We start from the raw sequence: 19,161 nt of genomic DNA on the forward strand, positions 1-19,161 counted from the left end.
GAAAGCAAATGATTACATTTATGCATCTAACATTTTAGAAGTTCAGTCTCTTACATATATTTGCTGAATAAATGTCACCTTGCCAGATCTTGCACAATCAGGTGATGTATTCACTTGCACAATCAAGAGAAATCCAAACATGCAAGAGGACGAAGGTAAAATTGGTTTTGTAATGATAAAGCCAAAGGCCTTTATTTTTGTGCAATTAAAATTTCACCTTGAAGTTGCGTGGCAAGTTGTTTGCGCAGCATTTCCTTTGATTCGTCTTACCCTGAGAAGCACACACAAAAGATGTGGTAAACGTGCTGAGCTGCAGGGTGCTTGAACTGTTCTGGGCCTTGCTTTTTCCTTCTGATGAGGCAGGAGTTAAGGGCTTATACTGTGCTTTTAATTTTTGCCATCTTTTTTCTTCTTTGATATTTCTTCCCAAGGGCTGAGAATGTCCTCCTGTGAAATATTTTGGGTAGTCACCCACTTTGCAGTTTGTGTTGTGTCACCGAGCTGGTGAGTGCTTTGGTCTTTGTTTTTTATAGCCAATAAGGAAGAAATCCCAGCTTTTCTTTATGTTTTTCATCTTTGGTGAAGTGCCCAGTAGAGAAAACGAGCAGGTCCAGCTTGCGTTTATGGTCTCCGATTACACATAAAGGAGTTCTTGGAGGTCCTGTGATTTCAAACAGCTTTTTGGGGGGATGATACTATTTTAGGCAGGTCAGGTTTTTCTTTCCACAGAAAGGGAAGATTGGAGAAGTTGTAAAAGAGTCTGCAAAGGAACTGCTGAGGATGCCCTCTGAGAAAAAAAAAATTAAGCATTTATCTAGTGATTTTACCCAAAATCAGCACGTCAGCAGCAGAAAGGAAAGAAAGTACTGAGCAGTAAGAGCTCTTCTACCTTGAAAAGGCATGCTGAGCAAGGGCCGCTGCCTGAAGTAAAATAGTGTGCGCAGCACTTGTGAGTAGTGATGAGTGTGGTTATGCATTGGAGCAAATTATTAGGGGAATTGGTGCATTCCTGTTGCTGGATTTCTTCCTCTCAAGAGCAGATGTCTGCCTGGAAGATACGCCTTAGCCAAGCCTAACTTCTTGGTCTCAGTGTAGGAGTTACTGGATTAAATCTAAGGACTTGCGATGTTCAGAAAGTCAGATTAGATTGTGGTCCCCGCTGGCCCTTAGGCTGGTTTGAATTTGAACCCGAAGTAACTCAGTCCTAGTAAAATCCTGATGATTCCAATATAAATGCACACCAGCCAGTTTAGTAGAAGTGTGGAATGGTGAGTAGTGAGAGCAGTGGAAAAAAATGGGGCACCTTGGAAGATTTTGCCCTTTTCAGCAGTATTTCCTGTCAGCTCTTCTCAAGAGGGTCAGATCTTTACAAAAAGCATGTACTCTTACAAACGCCTACCTAGAAGCCTCTAACAGTGTGTTTCTGGATTTTTTTTGAATGAAACTAGGTTAAAAAAATACAGTAATCTACCTGCTATACACAGCTTTTCATTTCATGTGTTATGGGTGCTGATGGTGGCACACAGGGAGGTGAGGCTCAATTCCATGTAAGCAGCTGCTGGATTCCATCCGCATCTCTTCCTTTGCTCTAACTCACCGTAGTTCATGGGAGCAGCTCAAGTGTTTGTTTAGTCTGATACCTGCACAGTTTTATTACTTGCTGTGAGTGAAGCAATGCTTGCAGATACCATTGCCTTGCGGTTCCCATTGCATTGTCAGGCTAGTTCACTTCAACCTTTGCCTGAATGAATCAGCCAGAAGGTGAAGCTCTGAGAAGGAGAAACTGAAAAATACTGTGGCCGTGTGCTTTGGTTATGGGTGGCAAAGTGGGCAAAGCCAAAGAATGGCATGCTTTTGGTCAAATACTGCTCCTCAGGGCTGCCACCGGGGCTTCACAAACCACATTTTCAGCTAAACTAACTCCTTGAAAAGAAAATGACTAAACCACTGTGAAGTCAGTTTCCATCAACATGCAGTTTTCTGCCTGATAGGCTGAGCTGAATTAAGCGTTGCCTGTTTTGTTTTGTTTTCCAACAAGGCACCAGTTCAGAAGTTTAATTGTACCAATTTAAAGGCATTTTTGCTGATTCCTTTAGGAGCTGGGCTGGGGGCATCACGTCTGAATACTGCCTGCCGTTATGGGAGTGATGAACGGAGGTTGAGAAAATTGTCTTTTCGTTTCCAGTTAAATGCCCTTTCCTCCAAATAGTTCCCAATATCAATATATACACAGCGTGGAGGCATTAAAGCCTTGCCTCTTTCCCTTTTGCACAGTGCCATAGACGTTGATAGTCTGGATAGTAAATTCCACGAGCTTATCTCTCCTAAATATGTCTGTTAATAAAAAGACGGTTGTTGGCCTCTTCTGGAGCAAACACAGGCAAGTTTATGGCAGGCAGGCGACAGCAGGCTGCCTCTCGTGTGCGAGACATTGCCAGGGTCCGGCTCAGCTCGAGCAGGCTCTGCTGGTTCTCAGATCCAGCCGCCAGCGACCTGATGCTCTCTGCGGGGACGCGGGGACGCAGTAGCAGACACATCCTGTATAAACACCGTCGTGCTGATTGGCGAGCAGTCAAGCACAGCAGCCAGCGGGGATTTGAACACAGTGTCTGCTCTTCACAAAACGAATCGGAGGCGAAGAAAAAAAACACCCTGAATTATTGGATATTAAAAATAAAGCAACCAACGCACAACCTTAGCACAACATTGATATGCTGCTTAAGATGAAGGCTGTCGCTCTCAACATGAGAGGTTTCTTATAATCTGATCCACTGTTATTTGATAAGTCTGACTTTGACTTTTTGAAAGGCTAGGATTTTTTTTTTAATAAGGAAAACCAAAATCGCTATGTTAATTAGCAGATTGTTTTGGAAGCAGCCTGTTTATTTTAGTTTATTGTAGGAGTGAAATGTGCAGTTAGGTCAGCAGAGACTAGCTAAGCCTTGTAAAGCTGCTTACGTTGTATTAGAGAACCTGTAAAGTAATGGGAGGCTCATTATTTCTTCTTCAAAGTTATTTCAGGAACGTCACCGTGAAGTGCAGAAGATCCCACTTTAGATGAAGCCCAAACACTAAAAATAACGGAATTATCACCGCAAACAAAAAAAAAATCTGTCAATAGGAAAATAGTGCCATAGCTTGCTCTTTGAGGAAATTATGAATACCAAATAAAACGGCCCGTTTCTGGAGAATCAAAGCATAGCATTCAAGCAGTGCGATTGAAGCAGCGCTTTTTCCTGCCGAGTCTCTGAATTAAGACAAATAGAGTTTTACTCCGTCGAGGTAATCCTTCTGATACCCTTGGCTGGTAATATCAGTATGTGTGCAGGCTATTTGGATTAAGTATTAAAGTTGACAAACAAACCATTTGAATGCGGTTGTGCTTAAAAAAGACAACACTGGCTGGCAGTGTGGCTTCCTGGCTATAAGGACTAGCCTGCCACCACGATGCAGTACCTAGTGGTGGGGTTTCTGGTTTGAGCCTTTAGTAGTATCGAGGGCTTTCCCAGAGCCAGCCAGTCCCAGGCTCAGCGCAACCAGGAGTTTATCCAAGGAGCACGGGCGTTATCCAACAATAATGTGGGGAAAAGTGCAGTTGTGCACATTGGTGTGGGGTGTGGAGGTTTCTTAATGAAATAGTGAGTTGTTTCTTTGGCTCTTACGTGTAAGGCTCACCCATTTGTAGGAAAGCTGGAAATGGAAGGAAAATACTGCTTCTGAATGGACAAAAAGCTGGAGTTAAGGCTGCTGGATGTAATGTGAAGGTCTGCCTTTGAAAGGTGCATGGAGTGAGACATTAACCCTACTGCTGTCTCAATGTTTTGAAAGTGACTAGTGGTTATACCTCCCCAGTGGGTTCCTACAAAGATACACTTTATAAGAACCTGGTTGCAAAAGGTGTAGAGCAGCTCCACTCTAAAAACCAGACTCGCTACGGGGATGTTGGCATCTGAAAAATGCAGGCGTGTACGGTCCCTGCCCCCTGTGAAACCTAAGATAATTCTGCTCAATAAATTCTTCTTGGCTCTTTGAGGTATTGTATATTGCTAAGGAAACCCCAATCACAGGCATACACGTATGCATTTGTAAATAAATGACAGTGCCCAGTTAGATCAGTGACTGATTTTTATCTAAGCTGTGACTCTCCTTCAAAGAAAAAAAATAGCTGTCTTATATAACGTGACTTTTTTGGGGAAAAGAAAGAAAGTGCAAAACTGAAACCTAAGTCTTGATCATTATTTTAAAAAATTCATGGAATACCAGTCCCTTACAAGCATTTCATTTATCTTCCATCTGCACACACAGGCATTCGAAGACTGTAGGTCATAACTACATTTGGAAGAGCACTTCTGTCATAGTGTCAAATCCGTTCAGGCTTGAGGTGACATTCGGCAGTTTTCATTTCATTTTCCATGGCTGAGATGAATGGTGAGGATTTGTGAGATCTCTCGCCAGTGATCTCTTTTAGAAGATAATCCAGTCCTAGTAAAAGTATATTCTTAGGAGCCTACAGACAGAAAGGGAAAGATAAGGGAAAGGTAAGCTAGGGAACTGCATTTGGGTTCTAATCAGCAAAATGACAATATTCCTCATCTGCCTGAAAATCAGTGCTTCGGGACTTGTTCAGGGTTCATTACATGGCCACATTTTGAGTCCATATAGAGGCAGCCGTGAGCTGGCAATGCAAGGGAATATGGTGCTGGAGGTATCATACCGTTAGTGAGACACATAACCTGGGTCAAGACCATGTAGGGTCCTAAGAGAAGGGTTTCCAGCCTGGGTATAGTGCTAGGAGCTCTGTTTGTATTATTATGTTGTGCGTACCCTACCTAAAGCTCCCCAGGAAAATGGAACGTGTCCCAGTTCTGTAAGTCCTTGAGCAAATCATTTTGCTGCGAGTCTGTGAGGAGGTAGTGGTCATTCTCAAGGCTTACACCCATCTGCCGTCAGGGTGAATTTGTTCCTTTTGGGATGTACTTATTTATGGGGTAACTTGTATCACTACCCGAACAGAAAAACATCATTTTTTGAAAGCCTGTGGATGCAGTATGTGCTGGCCACTATTGAACACCCCGTGTAACCTTTTGGTTTGCTTTAGTGGTGACAGTGAACAATATACCAGGAGCATAGGAATAACACATTTTGCCTCTTAACTGTTTGAACCTAATGAGTGACTGGCTAAAACTTAGAAACATCAAGCATGATCTTTTATGAGTTTCACTGTTTATCCAGGAAGACCTTATAGCGGCCTTCCAGTGCCTACAGGAAAGCTGGGGAGGGACTCTGTCATGGAGTGGAGTGACAGGATAAGGGGGAATAGCTTTAAACTAAAAGAACGTGGATTTAGATTAGATCTCAGGAAGAAATTCTTGACTATGAGGGTGGTGAGGCACTGGAAGAGGTTGCCCAGAGAAGCTGTGGATGCCCCATCCCTGGAAGTGTTCAAAGTCAGGCCAGATGGGGCCTTGGGAACTTGGTCTGGTGGGAGGTGTCCCTGCCCATGGCAGGGGAGTTCAAATTAGATAATCTTTAAGGTCCCTTCCAACCCAAACCATTCTGTGACTCTGTAAGTTATTTTCCAGTTTTTATTTAGGAGCATGCTAAAAGGAAACAATCTGCAGCAGTGAGTCAGAGAGGCTAATTGTATCTTGCACAAAAAATCCACAAGCTTTTTCAGTTCAGATTATTTCTCTTCTGCCTTCGTTGAATTCATTGCTGGTGAAAGGTTCTGGGTAAACAGTTGTAAGGACTGAATTTTTTCTGACCACAGCTATATAAAAGTAGCACACTACAGTGACCTTTCTCTGATTTGCTTTTCTGCTGAGAGCAAATTGTAGGACTGTTCCTGGCTGAACATGGGCTTAATGCTACCAACTCGTCTCATGCAGATTATCAAATAGTCTTCAGGTAATAACGACCTTTGGTCACTGTGGACATGGGCCAGATCTGAACTAACAAGCTGTGGAGGTAAAAGGATCTATATCCCATTACAAAACCTCTCTCTGGTCTTACTCATTAACATTTTAGTGGCAAAAGGTCAAATGAGTTATTTCATTAATAGTCATGAAACTAATTACATTGAAGTGCATCTGTCAGTAGTAAAGGCAACTGACTTCTGTGCTTCGGAATAAATTCAGTCTGCATTAGGAAATGTTATTCTGCCTCTAAATGAGAGAAATACATGGCAAATCATGAAGAGGTATTAAAAGGGAGAATGCAGATGTGTCCTAAATGTGATGTGCTTGATGCTGCAGTTCCCTAATGCAATCAATTAGTGAAATGAATAATCAGAAGTGTGTTTGAGTAGGGGAAGAGGGTCTTGGGTGATACTTTGTGCCTTATCTCCTACCTCAGACACTGGAAAGGCAGCAAGATAAAAAAGGCTGGGGGACAGGGTTGTCATTGACCTGGATAAAATCAAACTCAACCCAGCACCAGAACTAGTCCAGATATGTAGAAATGAGACATTGATATATTGCAGAGATCTGACCAGAGCCCAACAGGTATTTATTCAAGTTGCTTCCATGGGATTATGACATCTGATTATGTCTGAGGACATGGTTAGATTTTCTTTGCTCAAGATCACAGGAAGCTTACGATGGAGCAGCTCAAGTTTCCTGAGTGCTAATCCCACAGCCCAACGCTGCAGTGACTCCGGCTTGCTGAGAGCGTGTGAACGTGTCCACCACATTACTCCCATACCCAGTATAGCACGTCAGATCAGGTCTGGTCCCAGTGCCACCACAAGGACCGCTGTTTACTGTTGCTGTCATCATGTAATGCGAGGTCTCCTCCTTTTCCGTGTCTTCCTGAACCTGCATGCACTCCACGGGCAGTGGTGGAGGCACACACAGGGAGGTGCCTGCCGCCTGTAAGAATGGAAAACAAAGTCATCTGCATTGCGTGGTCAGTTATGGTCCAAGAAGTGTTCAGTGGGATCAGGGAGATGGCCTGTCCCTCCATGTGTGTGTGCAGGTAGTTGGGAGAGCAGCTCCATGTGAGGCCCGGGACTAAGTGGAGGGTGAAAGCGGTATGAAAACAATTCCAAGCCATTAAGTTGTTCCCTTGCACTTAGAGGCTGAGGTTTGGCTGAATTTACCTCAAAGAAACAGTTCTTAGCTAAGGATCATCAGAGGTCACTGTATTTATGATCCTAGACCCTGTGAGAAATTATTTGCTTTACAGATCGAGTCAGTTATGTTTATCTGTTTCCTGGAGTAAGCAAGTAAAAGATGACAGAGAGAAGGGGGAAGAAGCCATAAATCAGCTTCTGCTAATTCTTGCCACTGGACAGCATTCTCCCACAGAAGGAACTCAAAAGCAAAGATGGGAATGTGGCCAGCTCTATGTTTGTATCACTGTCTCCTGTCTCTCCAAATGCACTGTCCTTTCTGCAGGTAGGCAAAAAAAAACATTAAAGAGTGTGAGCAGTAACAAGGTAAGGTTACACAGGTATTTAAGGTAGATGAACCAGTTTGTAAAGTAATTATGGCATGAAGTCAGCTGCATTTGCAAACAACCCACTGTTGTTAGGAAAAGTACTCCATATGAGCGTACAGTACGTGTGTATGAGTATACAGTAAAAGTAACTGCTAGTTATGGCTGTAAATCTGTCCAGATTTAAATGTCTTCATGTGTCTTATGATGCTGGCTTAGAATTCTGCACAGGTGTGAGAAGTTAGGGGAAAAAGCAGATTTCCCCCTTGGCTTTGCTGTCTGCTGTTTTTGTGTTGTCAACAGGCTCTAGCCAAACACATTTTTGTTACAGACATGTTGCAGGAGACTACGTCTCCCAAGTTTAAGAAGACTAGGCAGATGTTGAAAGTCTCATCATGTATTTATTGTACATCTGGGCAACTCAACTGAGATACTTCAAGAGACCTACAGTGAAGTTAATGAGGTGGTACATACGTTATGTAACGTGCATACTATATCCAATGAGCTATTGTTGGAAACCAAAGATGAAGCTCAGTCATCTTTGCTCCCAGTAAGTTCTGCATCTTCAGACATCCTCTAGAGCCTTGTTGCAAGATAAACCTGTGCTAGACTAACTGTAATGGAGGAGTTGCTCAATGCATATTCACAACACCGGAAACCTGGCACCAGTGCAAATATGGTCTTGTACCACTGCCAGTGAAACGCACTGTAACAGGTTCAGCTGGATTGGACAGGCCAAAAATGAATAGAAAGAGACAATATTTTGTTGTTGTTACTGTTGTTTGTTTTTCCTTAGTAGAGAGCACCTTGCTCTTGCTTCACTTGGAACATTTCTTAGCAGCCTTGGGTCTCTTCAGCTCATCTGGAGCTGTAGGCAGGACTTGTGGACACCACCTGTGTGCAGGCAGTGGGAGTGATGCAGCATGATTTCCAGCGAGCAGGAAGGCAAGCAGCAGTCATACCCCTTCTTTCTCCCTGATAATGACTGTCATGAGAATACCGTTTGTGAATGGCTTGCATTGACTCCTCCAGGTTACCAAAGCCGGAATGTGGTCAGATGCTTAGTTCACCTCTTGAGACACCTTTGTTTAACTGACTCTTGCAAAAAGGAATTTTTAGATGAGGGACAACTTTTTCAAATGTTTCTTTTTCACTTAATAAGCGATAGTAGATACAGTGAACACATCCACACAGGGAAGGGCAGTCTCGCCAACCAAATCAGCAAAGAACAATATTGAACATATAAAGAGAGATTTCAAGGAACCTCAGGGAAGGGGAACAGATGTTTTCAGCTGATGTCTGCCCATGAAGAGGTCACAGAGAAAGAGAGATCACTGCAAGTTAATCCCTTAGGAAGGGTTGTTTAATCAAGGAGAGGTACTAGGAGAGAGACCTGGGGGAGCAGGAAATCAAGTCACATTGTTAAAGCTATCGAGTTTTGCTGTCTGAGTTAGGTGTGGCAAACGACAAAAGCAACATCCACCAGCTAACACGCAGCTTTCCTGAAGTGCTCTGAACTGGAAGGGAATTTTCCATTAATGCCCCTGAGTGCTGGACCAGACCTAAGCACTTCTCTGGCAATAGGAGAAGGGTGTGAACTACCAGCTTCTCTGCGGTTTCACCATGTGTTTTGGCAGCCTTTGGCCTCCTCACTCTGTTATTTCCCACTTGGCCTATGCAGATAAAGAAGACAGGATACACATTTGTTTGTTATTTGATAGGCAGCAGAGCTGCTTTGCCTGCAGCATTTAGGTTTGGCTTGGAGCTGCCGAGCTGTATTTCCCAGCTGTAGAAATAGATCTTTATGCCCTGAGCAAGGGTTGTTCCCACTTTCCCCACCCAATAAGTTGCAGCAACCTATGCTACTGCAATTTTTTCTCGATGTATTTACTGTCACAGATGGAGGACTCTGCAAAAGCACGGAGTGTGCTTTTTCTATGCGTGAATTTATGGGAACGGACAACGGCTTGGCAGCCCCACTGCCTGGGCAGTGCAGGTTTCTCCTCAGCATCTTGGCGCTGACCTGGGCTGACCCGACCCAGAGTGACAGAGCAACACTGCTTGTTCCCCTCTGCTCCTCTTGATGGCCACTGTGGAGGTGACCGAGGTTGCCATGCGCCATCAGGGCAGTACTGTCCTCTGTGAGGTCCCTTGGGAAGCGAGATGGCCAAAGACTTGTCGGCATTGAGTGGTCAAAACTTGTGGTTGCCAAGACTTCCAGCCCAGCTCAGGCTGTTAAAGATGGATGTCTGTAATGTCCGTAATAGCCAGGCTCCCTTCTCGCTCCGCTCTGCACACACAGTGTAGGACCAAACCCTGAACTCTTTGCTCTGGCCATGTTCTGCGGCAGTGCATAACCGCTGATGCAAACCGAGACAAAAACCGAACACCTGCTCTAATTACAAATGACATATTTACTTGCAACGAGCTAGCAAATAGTTTATTATTTCGTTACCAGAAACACGGTGTTGTCAGCCAAGTCAGTGCACTGATGCAGCAAAGCGTTTCAGTGAAAGAAAATAAAAGCCGAGGAATCCAGGCACGGGCACAGCTCAGGCAGGTTTCCCAAGCGAGACGTTTCAACACTGCATTTGTGCAACTAAGCTGATGCGGAGCACTGAGCAAAGTCGCCCTTAGCTCGGGGCGGCGTGGGGAGGCTGCTCCTGGGCAAACCCCAGTGCTTCGCTGTGCCACCAAGGGACATGAACCAGCAGGGAGAGGGAGGCACAGCCCCACAGAAAGAACGTGCTGCTTTTATGAGTCAGACCCACAGGAACGTGGCTCTAACTTTATTTGTGTTTGGCTGTATTTATCTGTGCAGACCCCTAGCTGGTGGCAGGCCGAACTGAGTTTGGTGTCAGGCTCTTCTCTCAGGTGACAAGTGATAGGAGGAGAGGAAATTGTCTCAGGTGGCACCAGGAGAGGTTTAGAGCAGATATCGGGAAGAATTTCTTCGTGGAGAGGATGGTCAAGCGCTGGAGCGGGCTGCCCAGGGAAATGGCATACCCCATCCCTGGAGGTGTTTAAGAAATGTGTGGACGTGGTGCTAGGGGACACAGTTTAGTAACGGGACTCAGTAGGTCAGGTTGACGGTTGGACTGGGTGATCTGGAGGGCCTTTTCCGGCCTCGATGGCTCTGTGGTGCTGTGATCTTGCTCAGCAAGTCCCAACCCTGCAGCCTGGTGGGGGGTTTGCATTGGCACAGCTCGCTCGGCAGTGAAGGAACTGCCAGAAGGCGAAGGAGAAACGTTTGCAAAGTAAAGCTGCTGGGTTTGTGTGCTTTGGGGCCTGTGACAGGAGAGAGGTGAAACTTCACTACCATCCCATGCACCAGGGAGCCTTTCCTCTCCTGGTCTGCTCTCCCAGAGACCGTTTTCAGCACAGTCATCCTGGACATGAGACTCGCTTGCAGGCCCAGGCCCTGGACCAGCAGCATTGGGTAAGTGACCTGCAGGGTCCCGCAGCCCCGCGGCTGGTCCATAACCTTTTTCACAAGCTTCCCAAGACCCATCTTTGATGCAGGCAAACACTTTAGCACTTAGAAAGCAGAGTCTCCGTGAGCTCAGGTGTCCCTATGGCTGGGAATCGCCTTCCAGCCTACAGGCAGTCCTGGCTGGTGTCTGCGGGTTTGTGCTGGTGCCAGGGAATGCACGCTTTCCTCGCCTTCCTCACCTTCCCCTTGCACGGGAGCGAGCTCAACCTGCCAGGCTTTGCTAATAGACATGTTGCAGGGACATGTTGCGAGAGCCTACCTAAGGCATCGAGGGATCCTTATTTATTTATTTATTTTTATTTAAAGCCTATGCATTTCGTGCATGGTGAGGGTCGGGGTAGTCCTTCAGATCAGCCACCCGTTGTGTTTGTCGTGATAGCTTTGTCCCAGCCTGCGTGCTAGAGACTGTCTCGCTGCTGCTTTGTTAGTTTATCATTTAATATGAATGCAAAAATCCTCAATCATGTAAAACACTCACTCTCTCCCCCCGCTCCCTCCCAAATTAACCAAGGCTGAAAAATAACACCGTATTTAAGCAGAGGCAGCAAAGCCTTTTTCCAGTCTTAGAAATGGAAATGACTTGTGTAAGGCAGCTGTGGTTTGTTTTTTTTTTTAATGCAGGGAAGCATGTTTCCTTTTCATTTGTTAATTGTAAAAGCCAATTCGCCAAGGAGAGCCTAGTTAAACAAGTCTGGCATTGACTAGAGAGAAGAAAAGGCCCTGCCTTTGCTCTGTAGCTGGCTGACCTGACTCACAGCCACGACACGGTGTGTGTGTTTCCTAGGGCTGTCTCCAACGCAGTCCCCTTGGGTTTGGGGAGCCCTGGACAGAGGAGAGTTTCCAGGAGAGTTCACGCTGCCCAGAATGGGCCAGCATACAAGGATAAATTATGCCAGCATCTCTTGGGACATCAAGCCTGTATTCTGGCACCTTTCAGTTAGACATTCTCATTTTGGCTGCAGGACGTATGCCACCCCTAAAATGGTTTAAAATGTCTCTGTATACCATGGTGGGAAAGAGAAGCAGCTGCCTGAGAATATTTTCTCCACTGGATAATTACAGTCACGAAATTCAGATAGGCCCATCATTGCTGGCTGTTTATGTTATTAATTAAGGTAGAAATTCCTTGGTCCCTGGGAGCTCCTGGCTCTCACTGACTGACACCTCCTGTCATCTGCAGATTTTAGCAGTGCTGACAGAAACAATTCTTGAGCCTTCTCAGAAGGGTTTAAGCCTAGCCCACTGTGTGAGCTCCAAATTTAGCCAAATCATTTGAATATAGTTTTACTCAAAAAAAAAAAACAAAACAACAAAAAAAACAGAAGTTTGCAGTCTTCCTTTGAATGCAAAGTTAGCATTGGTTGGTTGAATCTAGTTGGTTGAATCTACTACCTAGGGCCGGATTGTAGCATGCTTACCTATTTGGTTAGTGAATCGATTTTCTTTATTATTTAACAGGATCACTTGGTGCATTACCGGTTGTATTATCATCAGTATTATTTGGTTACTATCAGTACTATAGGTAGTGTTTAACAGGAGCGAGTGGGAAGACAAAGTGGGACTTATCCTTCCTGCCATCCAAGCAAACAAGAGCACTGTGGAGGAGTTAGCAGCGTGTCACAGTGCTATGGGGAGCGTGGCGTATACCGGCACACTATTTAAATACGCCTCCAAAGGAGTAGGAAACATGGGTTTAAGTAGCAAGAGCTGGTACAGCTGTGACTGGAGTCAAAGTCATCCATTGCCTGGCTGGTGGCCACGTAACACCCTTGTTTTATGTAGGGCAAAAGCTACCGGGGTGGGGCGGGATTGGAAGTGGAGGCCGCAGCGTGCGCCCGGCACTCTTCAGAAGTGTGGAGGAGAAGCTCAGCCACCTGAACGTTTTGTGCTAAGAGGCCTTTCTCTTCCACACCTCCCTCTGCATGGCCAGCCACATCGGCGATGCTGGCTAGCGAGAAGCAGCTTTTGCATTTCCAGGGGTAGCCGTGAGGCGCAGGGACACCCATCTATGTTTGTCAGTTGTTGTTGATCCAGAAGCCAGGCAAATTAAAATAAATGGACAAAATAAAAACTGCGATGGGAAGGAAAGGTAGTCACTGTCACGGGCTCTTAGAGTGGGAATAAAACCTTTCCCCTTGGCGGTTTGCGTTTGAGACTGGCTGCCTTTCGGAAAACATGTTGTAGTGAAATCTTGGTGCGAACATAGAGTAATTGTGAAACTCTCTGCTCTGCATTTATACTGCTCTTAGACCTGTTAATCTCAAAGCAGGCTACCGGTGAAGGGAATGAAATAGAAAGGAAAGCAGTAAGCATTAGCAAACTGCTCTAGGGTGTCAGGGAAGTGGAAAAACTTGTTGAATACACATTGCTGCACATTTTTCTCTGGGCGCTTGTGGCAGGCATGCAGTTGCATTGATCATTGCCACCCTCAGAGACAGCATTTGCCTTTCCCAAGGAGAGAAACTTGAAAAGCACGCTGCTGTTAATGTGTACGGAGCACACGTGCACAGAACCAGAGCACCCGGCCTCTGGAGGCAAGAGGCACCGGTTTGCTGGTGCTCTTGTAAAAGCCATGTGAAAGAACAGGGTAAGGCTACAATGAGAACAAAGGGGCATTGTGCTATACCCTCTTTGTGACATAAACATTAATTTAGGAGTACCCTGGCTCTTTACTAGAACAGATTTCTTTTTTTTTTTTTTTTTTTTTTTTTTTTTTCACCTCTTTAAAGACCAGCCATAAGTTAGCAAACCTGCCTCGGAGGGAAGTTTGAGAAAAACCCAACAGTTACAGAGGGAATCGATGGTGGACTATCCGATTAACAAAAGGGATTGCAAAAGGAATATGTTTGGAGATGTAAAACAAATTTTGGTTATGTGACCTTTGGGAAAACACAAAGGTCGGATCATTTATTTAATTTCCCTACCTTCTTGGGAGACCACTTTTTGTTTTAAAAAATCTGAAGTGGTATCACTGACATGCTAACAGGTTTTTCTATCATTTACGGTAATTGTTGTGGTTTTTTTTCGCCTTAATGACCATGGTCATTAAATTCTGACTGTTATGTTTAAATTGTTTAAAAACAGTTTTATTTCCTTCCTTTCGTTCATTTGTCCGTGTGCCCTGAGGAGCTGAATGTCAATTACTGCTCCCTCCTGGCCAGGCCCTTTTTCCTTCTTAGAATATTGTGTGTGCAGCCACTTCCATCCTAGCCCAGGTTCACATCCACGCGTTCTCTCCTTTGGGCACATCCCGTTTTAACAGGTCTTCTCTGACCAGGATGTGCGCCTCTTCATGTGTACATAACACTTTAACGTTACACTTGCTAATCCTCTAGTAACCTGGGTTCTTTATGCTGCGATGGAAAGTGAAATACTGCTAAGCAGTTTAGCATCCCGTCTAATTAGGTGAGGTGGTGACTAAGGGCAGGGAACAGCCGAGCCCTTGAGGGTGGAAGCAAAAGGAAAGACGCAAGCTCTTTGGCTGGGCAGAGCTGGCAGGTCCCATCACCTCTAATGAGGTGCCTGCGCCAAGCGTGAAGTTTTAGGCAGGGGTGGAAAGCCAGAACAAGCCGTCATAACCATATTGCTGACAGGATATAGATAAGCCATATTAATAACGTGTACTTTGTACTGCCTTGTGCCACTCCTGCTGCTTTATGCCTATCGTTGCAGGCTGGCTCAGGACTGCAAATAGGATGTTTGCAGTAAAAGCCTGGAAAACAGCCTGGCTATGGGGTTAATTGAGGAAGGGGTGCTGGGGATTGCATGGCGTTTGTCATGTCCCTGCCCCATCGCCATTTCCACCACAGGTTTTGACAATGTCATCCTGACACTTGCATTTCATCTAAATTGGGTCCTGAGAGCTGTGACCATAATGAGAAAATTACTTCTTCTGGTTTTCCATTGGCAGTATTTGTCAGGGTGTTTTACATTTACTTCTCAACTAAGCTTATCTGGGTTCAGACCAGCTTCCCCCTTCCTTTATCTTTTCAACGGCTTGTTTTAAAGGTACTGATTTTACTGATCTCAAGTAGGCTGATTCTGGATTTAACGGGGAAGCTACAGGTCATGGCCAGTGACATGGGAATGGTGATGGACTGAAAGTACTAGGAAATTTGTTAATGTATTACTCCGGGGACAGAAGCCTCCACTGGGAATAAAAAGCGTGAAATTCTTACATAAGTAGCGGTGGAGTTTAGTTCATGAAAATGTCACTCAGTAATGATTACTTAGCCCTCTAATGCGTTCCCTGCTGGTGGATGTGTGGCACCAGTGGCAGCCCGTGGTGTCGTAAGGAGGCAGTGACGTGTAAACCTGCCTCGTGGCTACTCCAAACTTCTCTCTGTTGCAAGTTTTGAGCACTGCTGAAACACCCTTATGTTTTCTCCGACCTGCTACCCAGTTGGTAAAGAGGAGGAAAAACTATTAGGAAGCGTTCTGTGTTTTAGAGAGGTGGCTGAAAAGATTTTGGCAAGATTGCACCGTTTTTTCTGGTCTTTGCTAGTTTCCTGTCAGTCAAGAGTTAGGTCTGCACCTTCTCCATCAGTGTCCTTTGTCCTTGATCTCTCAGCAGTAGACGAAGGTCAGATATCCTGAGATTTTATTAGATACATCAAGCAGTCCTTGACATCATGCATCAAAAGGTACTGCAGGACTGCTCAGAGCAGGTAGATGTTCTCCAGGTGACCTGATTTTTCTTCACTGATAGATAATGGAAAATATTCCTTCATTTCTTTCTCAGCCCAAAATGTACTTTTTTTGTACTTTTTTTTACTCTCCCGCCTCCCCCACGGGTCAATAAGTATTTACAAGGTTTGAAAGCAAGACACTTTACTCTGCAGCTCCATTGCTGGGATGTCACTGGTACCAATATCCCCTTTTAATCAGACCTAGGCCACAAAATAGCATCTCTGGCTTGCTCAGATCCCTCTCTCTGGGTCTAGGTCTTCAGATGGGGAGGAGTAGGCTGGAGAGTGTATATTCTATTTTTCTGTGCTTTTCAGGCATCCCCTCAGTTTGGCTTCCTCGAGGACAATTTAAATTTTGCCAGCACTGAAAGAGTTATGAAGTGATCCTGTCCAAAGGTGGTCATCGAGCCAGAGATATAAGGGCTTATTTGTACAGGACTCGTGGCTGCCCTGTTTCTACGGTTACACACTGCTCCAGAGGAGAATCTTGCACGTCTCTTCTGGCTGGGAACCCTCTCAGGAAAATCAAAACGTTTTTTGTTTGTTTGTGTTGTGCAATCCACCGGCAGTTGTAGCAACATCATTTTGAGGTAGTGTTGCAGAAGGCTGGAAGGGAGCAACGTTTGCTGGAATGTCTTTTAGGACAGACAGAAAAACAACACGCTGCTTGCTTGCAATCACCTCATTTTTCCTGTTTCATTTTGAACTACTTTTTTCTTTTTTTCAGTATCTTTTGAGATCCAACAGTTGCTATATCCACAACTATTGCATTTGCAAAGATAGCGAGACCTGACCCCACTGCGGTGCACAGGCATTCCTGCGGATGCAGGGGCAAAGGTAGTGTTAGTAAAGTATTCTTGCTGATGCGTTATTTCTAGTGTTGCGTTGGGTCCTGTTAAATAAATAAATATCTGCCCCCAGAGTGGTGACTCAAGCAGCAGTTGCCTATACAAATAACCTTCATGACTTGCTTAAGGGGTCTTCCTGCATCTGAAGGCCTTACGTTGATGTACTACTTAAAGTATAAATGTATTAAATATCATAGCCATTGATTCATTTGATCAGATAAAAAGATCAAATGAGTAAGGCAATATGGAAATCTTGTTATTTTCAGGCCGTGTCTCTATGACATACCTCCGCGTGCATCATCCTTAACTGCTTCCAGGTGAGACCTGTGTACAGCGTGGCTTTAACTGGGAGAGATGTAGGTTAGTAGTCCCCGAGTTCACTTGTAGTTGAGTTTGTGTACTAGCTCCAGGTTTTTACTGTAGAGGGCAGAGTTAAAATTACATTGACGAAATTAGGAGTGAAAGTACTGTAGCTTTTCATCAGAGCTGCAGTGCCTGTGACCGACATTAGTGTCCCTGCTCTCTGCCATCGCTTCAGCAATTGCCTGAAAGCCCAGGCAAAGCCTGGAGAAACCCACGGTGGGCCCAACAGGACACTCTGCTGCTACTACCTCTGGTAACCACAGGTCTCTGCATTAATTTCTATTGCTGGGTAGTTTCTATTCCGTTTCTGTGCTAGGTAAAAGCACACAGGTGACCACCATCACCCACCATCTCCACCAGGTGGGTCCCCATTCAAAACAGTGTAGAAGTGGAGGAAATCTGGGACAGAGCCAGAGATTAAGCTGCTTTGCCTTCAGTGATAACAAACTTTTCCAAACCCACAGTTTTAAAACTGTCTGGTTTCAAAACCCTGTTTGGGGAATTGTTTTCTGAAGTGCTTTCCATTTGAGGCATAATTTTCTCTCATGACCATGCTGATACGGCAATGGGCACAGGACCCCAGTGGGAAGGCAGCTGTGGGAGAATAACAGCCCCTGCCCAGGCTTTGTTCCCCAACTCCCCTTCCTTTTGCTGCTGACAGAGGGGGTGCCTGGGGAGCTGCCCCAGCCGCAGGGGGAGCACAGCCCAGCAGGGCCCGTCACAAGGAGGCAGAAGGCCCACGTGCTCCTTGAGAGGCAGGTTTTGGAGATCAGGGGACCAGCTGATCATGCTGAGATGCGTCCCTGTTCACTCTCATAGCCTGTTACGTCAAAGAGCATCATCGGTGAGTCACCTACCCGTGTGTCTGACTGTCGTCCGTGCTGCTCTAAATATAAACGTCAAAGGAAGTTTAGCTGTGGGAGTAAATCAGACCACCTTGGCGTGTGCCTATTGGACTGGTCTTCCTCTTCTACATTCCCCACTTGCTCCATTATGAGGGCTGGCATGGTCGATAGGAAGCGAGGGCAGAAGTGCAAATCAAGCCCAGGAGCATGGGTTGTGTTTCCATACACAGATCTGACACATCCACACGTTGCATCTCTTTGTGCTGTTCTGTCAGAGTTGAATTTAGGAAGAGGGAGAGAGAGGTTTGTTTTGACAGCGTTTCTGAAGTAGACAGCCCGAGAGACTGTGAAGCGTTTTCACACCATTTTTTTGTACATACAGAAGGTGTGATATTTAAACAAGCATCAGAGAGAAAGCAGCTTTGCCAAGGCTACCAGGCGCTGCTGGTGGACTGCAGACGTGGATGTGCTGTGTGGTTTACACTGGTTTCGGCTGAAGCACTGCAATTAGGCTCTCAAGTTTGGAGTTTCAGTAATAAACACGGTTGGTTGTAATTGTTTTTTGTTGAAAGCTGTGAGAAACGGGTAAGAAAAGCATCCTATCTGTCATCTTACAAAGCATCCTGCATTTTTCTTATCCTTTTTTTTTTAGTAAAATCTATTATTTTACAAATGCAAATGAAATGCTGATGAAGAATGTCAAAAGAAAAACATCAGAAGCCTGAAATTGCCTGTTTCCTTGCCAGAAGCACTCTGCTCTGGCAACTGCAGTGTTTTTTGTTTTTTTTTTTACCTGTTGTGCTCCCTTAACAGCCTATGATGCAGAAGTGGTAATGAATTTAAGAATGAGCTCTGCCGGTGCAAAGTACATATGTCTTGATAAAAAATGTTTCTAAAAACCTATAGAAGGTAAATAGAGGTGGATAACACTGCTTCACTTTACTGTGCCCCTGCTGAATGCTGTTATGGGGATAATCCTGTGTTATGTTATAGATCATTATGTTAAAAGATCAGCAAAGGTTGTCCTTTGAGTGTTCTTACAAGGTTTTTCCTTAACCATTAAAGAAAATGCTTTGGAAATATTGTATTTTATAGTATATATCTATGTCAGTTTACTCATTAGCATCAGAGAACGCTACGATAATGACTCAGGCTGCTATTTTCAGGATAAATAAATGACAACAGTGCAGCTGGGCTGCAGCCCCTCGTCAGAGGCACGGCAATATTCAGGGCTATCTCACTTCGTGTCAGAGGTGCCAGGATGGCTCGTGCTGCTGTGCACAATGCTCGACGCAAGGCCTTGGTCTGTCATTTTTGAATGCTGTGGTATTTTTAATACGTACAGTATTTCATAAATCATCTTCTTCTGCCGCCCTCTTCTCAATTAGGTTTCTTTTCCTTTTCTTCTTTCCTGTCTCCATTGCCCTTCTAATGAAGGATTTGAGCTTCTAAAAAGCACATCAGTGCACAAATCTCTGTCCGTCAGG

At 45.0% G+C, this 19,161-nt stretch overlaps 1 protein-coding gene across 4 annotated transcripts in view; it reads left to right on the forward strand.

Moving 5' to 3' along the window:
• ELOVL6 (ELOVL fatty acid elongase 6) overlaps nucleotides 1-19,161 on the forward strand; it is a 69,483-nt gene that overhangs the window by 20,650 nt on the left and 29,672 nt on the right. The window contains exon 1 of one of the 4 annotated variants that reach the window (XM_040555371.1): nucleotides 17,297-17,673. The exons of the other annotated variants lie outside the window; for them this stretch is intronic. The gene's annotated coding sequence lies outside the window, so the exon portion shown is untranslated. Of the gene's footprint in view, nucleotides 1-17,296; nucleotides 17,674-19,161 lie in introns of those variants that run through there. 4 annotated transcript variants of the gene reach the window in all.

Source organism: Cygnus olor, chromosome 4, assembly GCF_009769625.2.
Source record: "Cygnus olor isolate bCygOlo1 chromosome 4, bCygOlo1.pri.v2, whole genome shotgun sequence".
Taxonomy (NCBI): Eukaryota; Metazoa; Chordata; class Aves; order Anseriformes; family Anatidae; genus Cygnus; species Cygnus olor.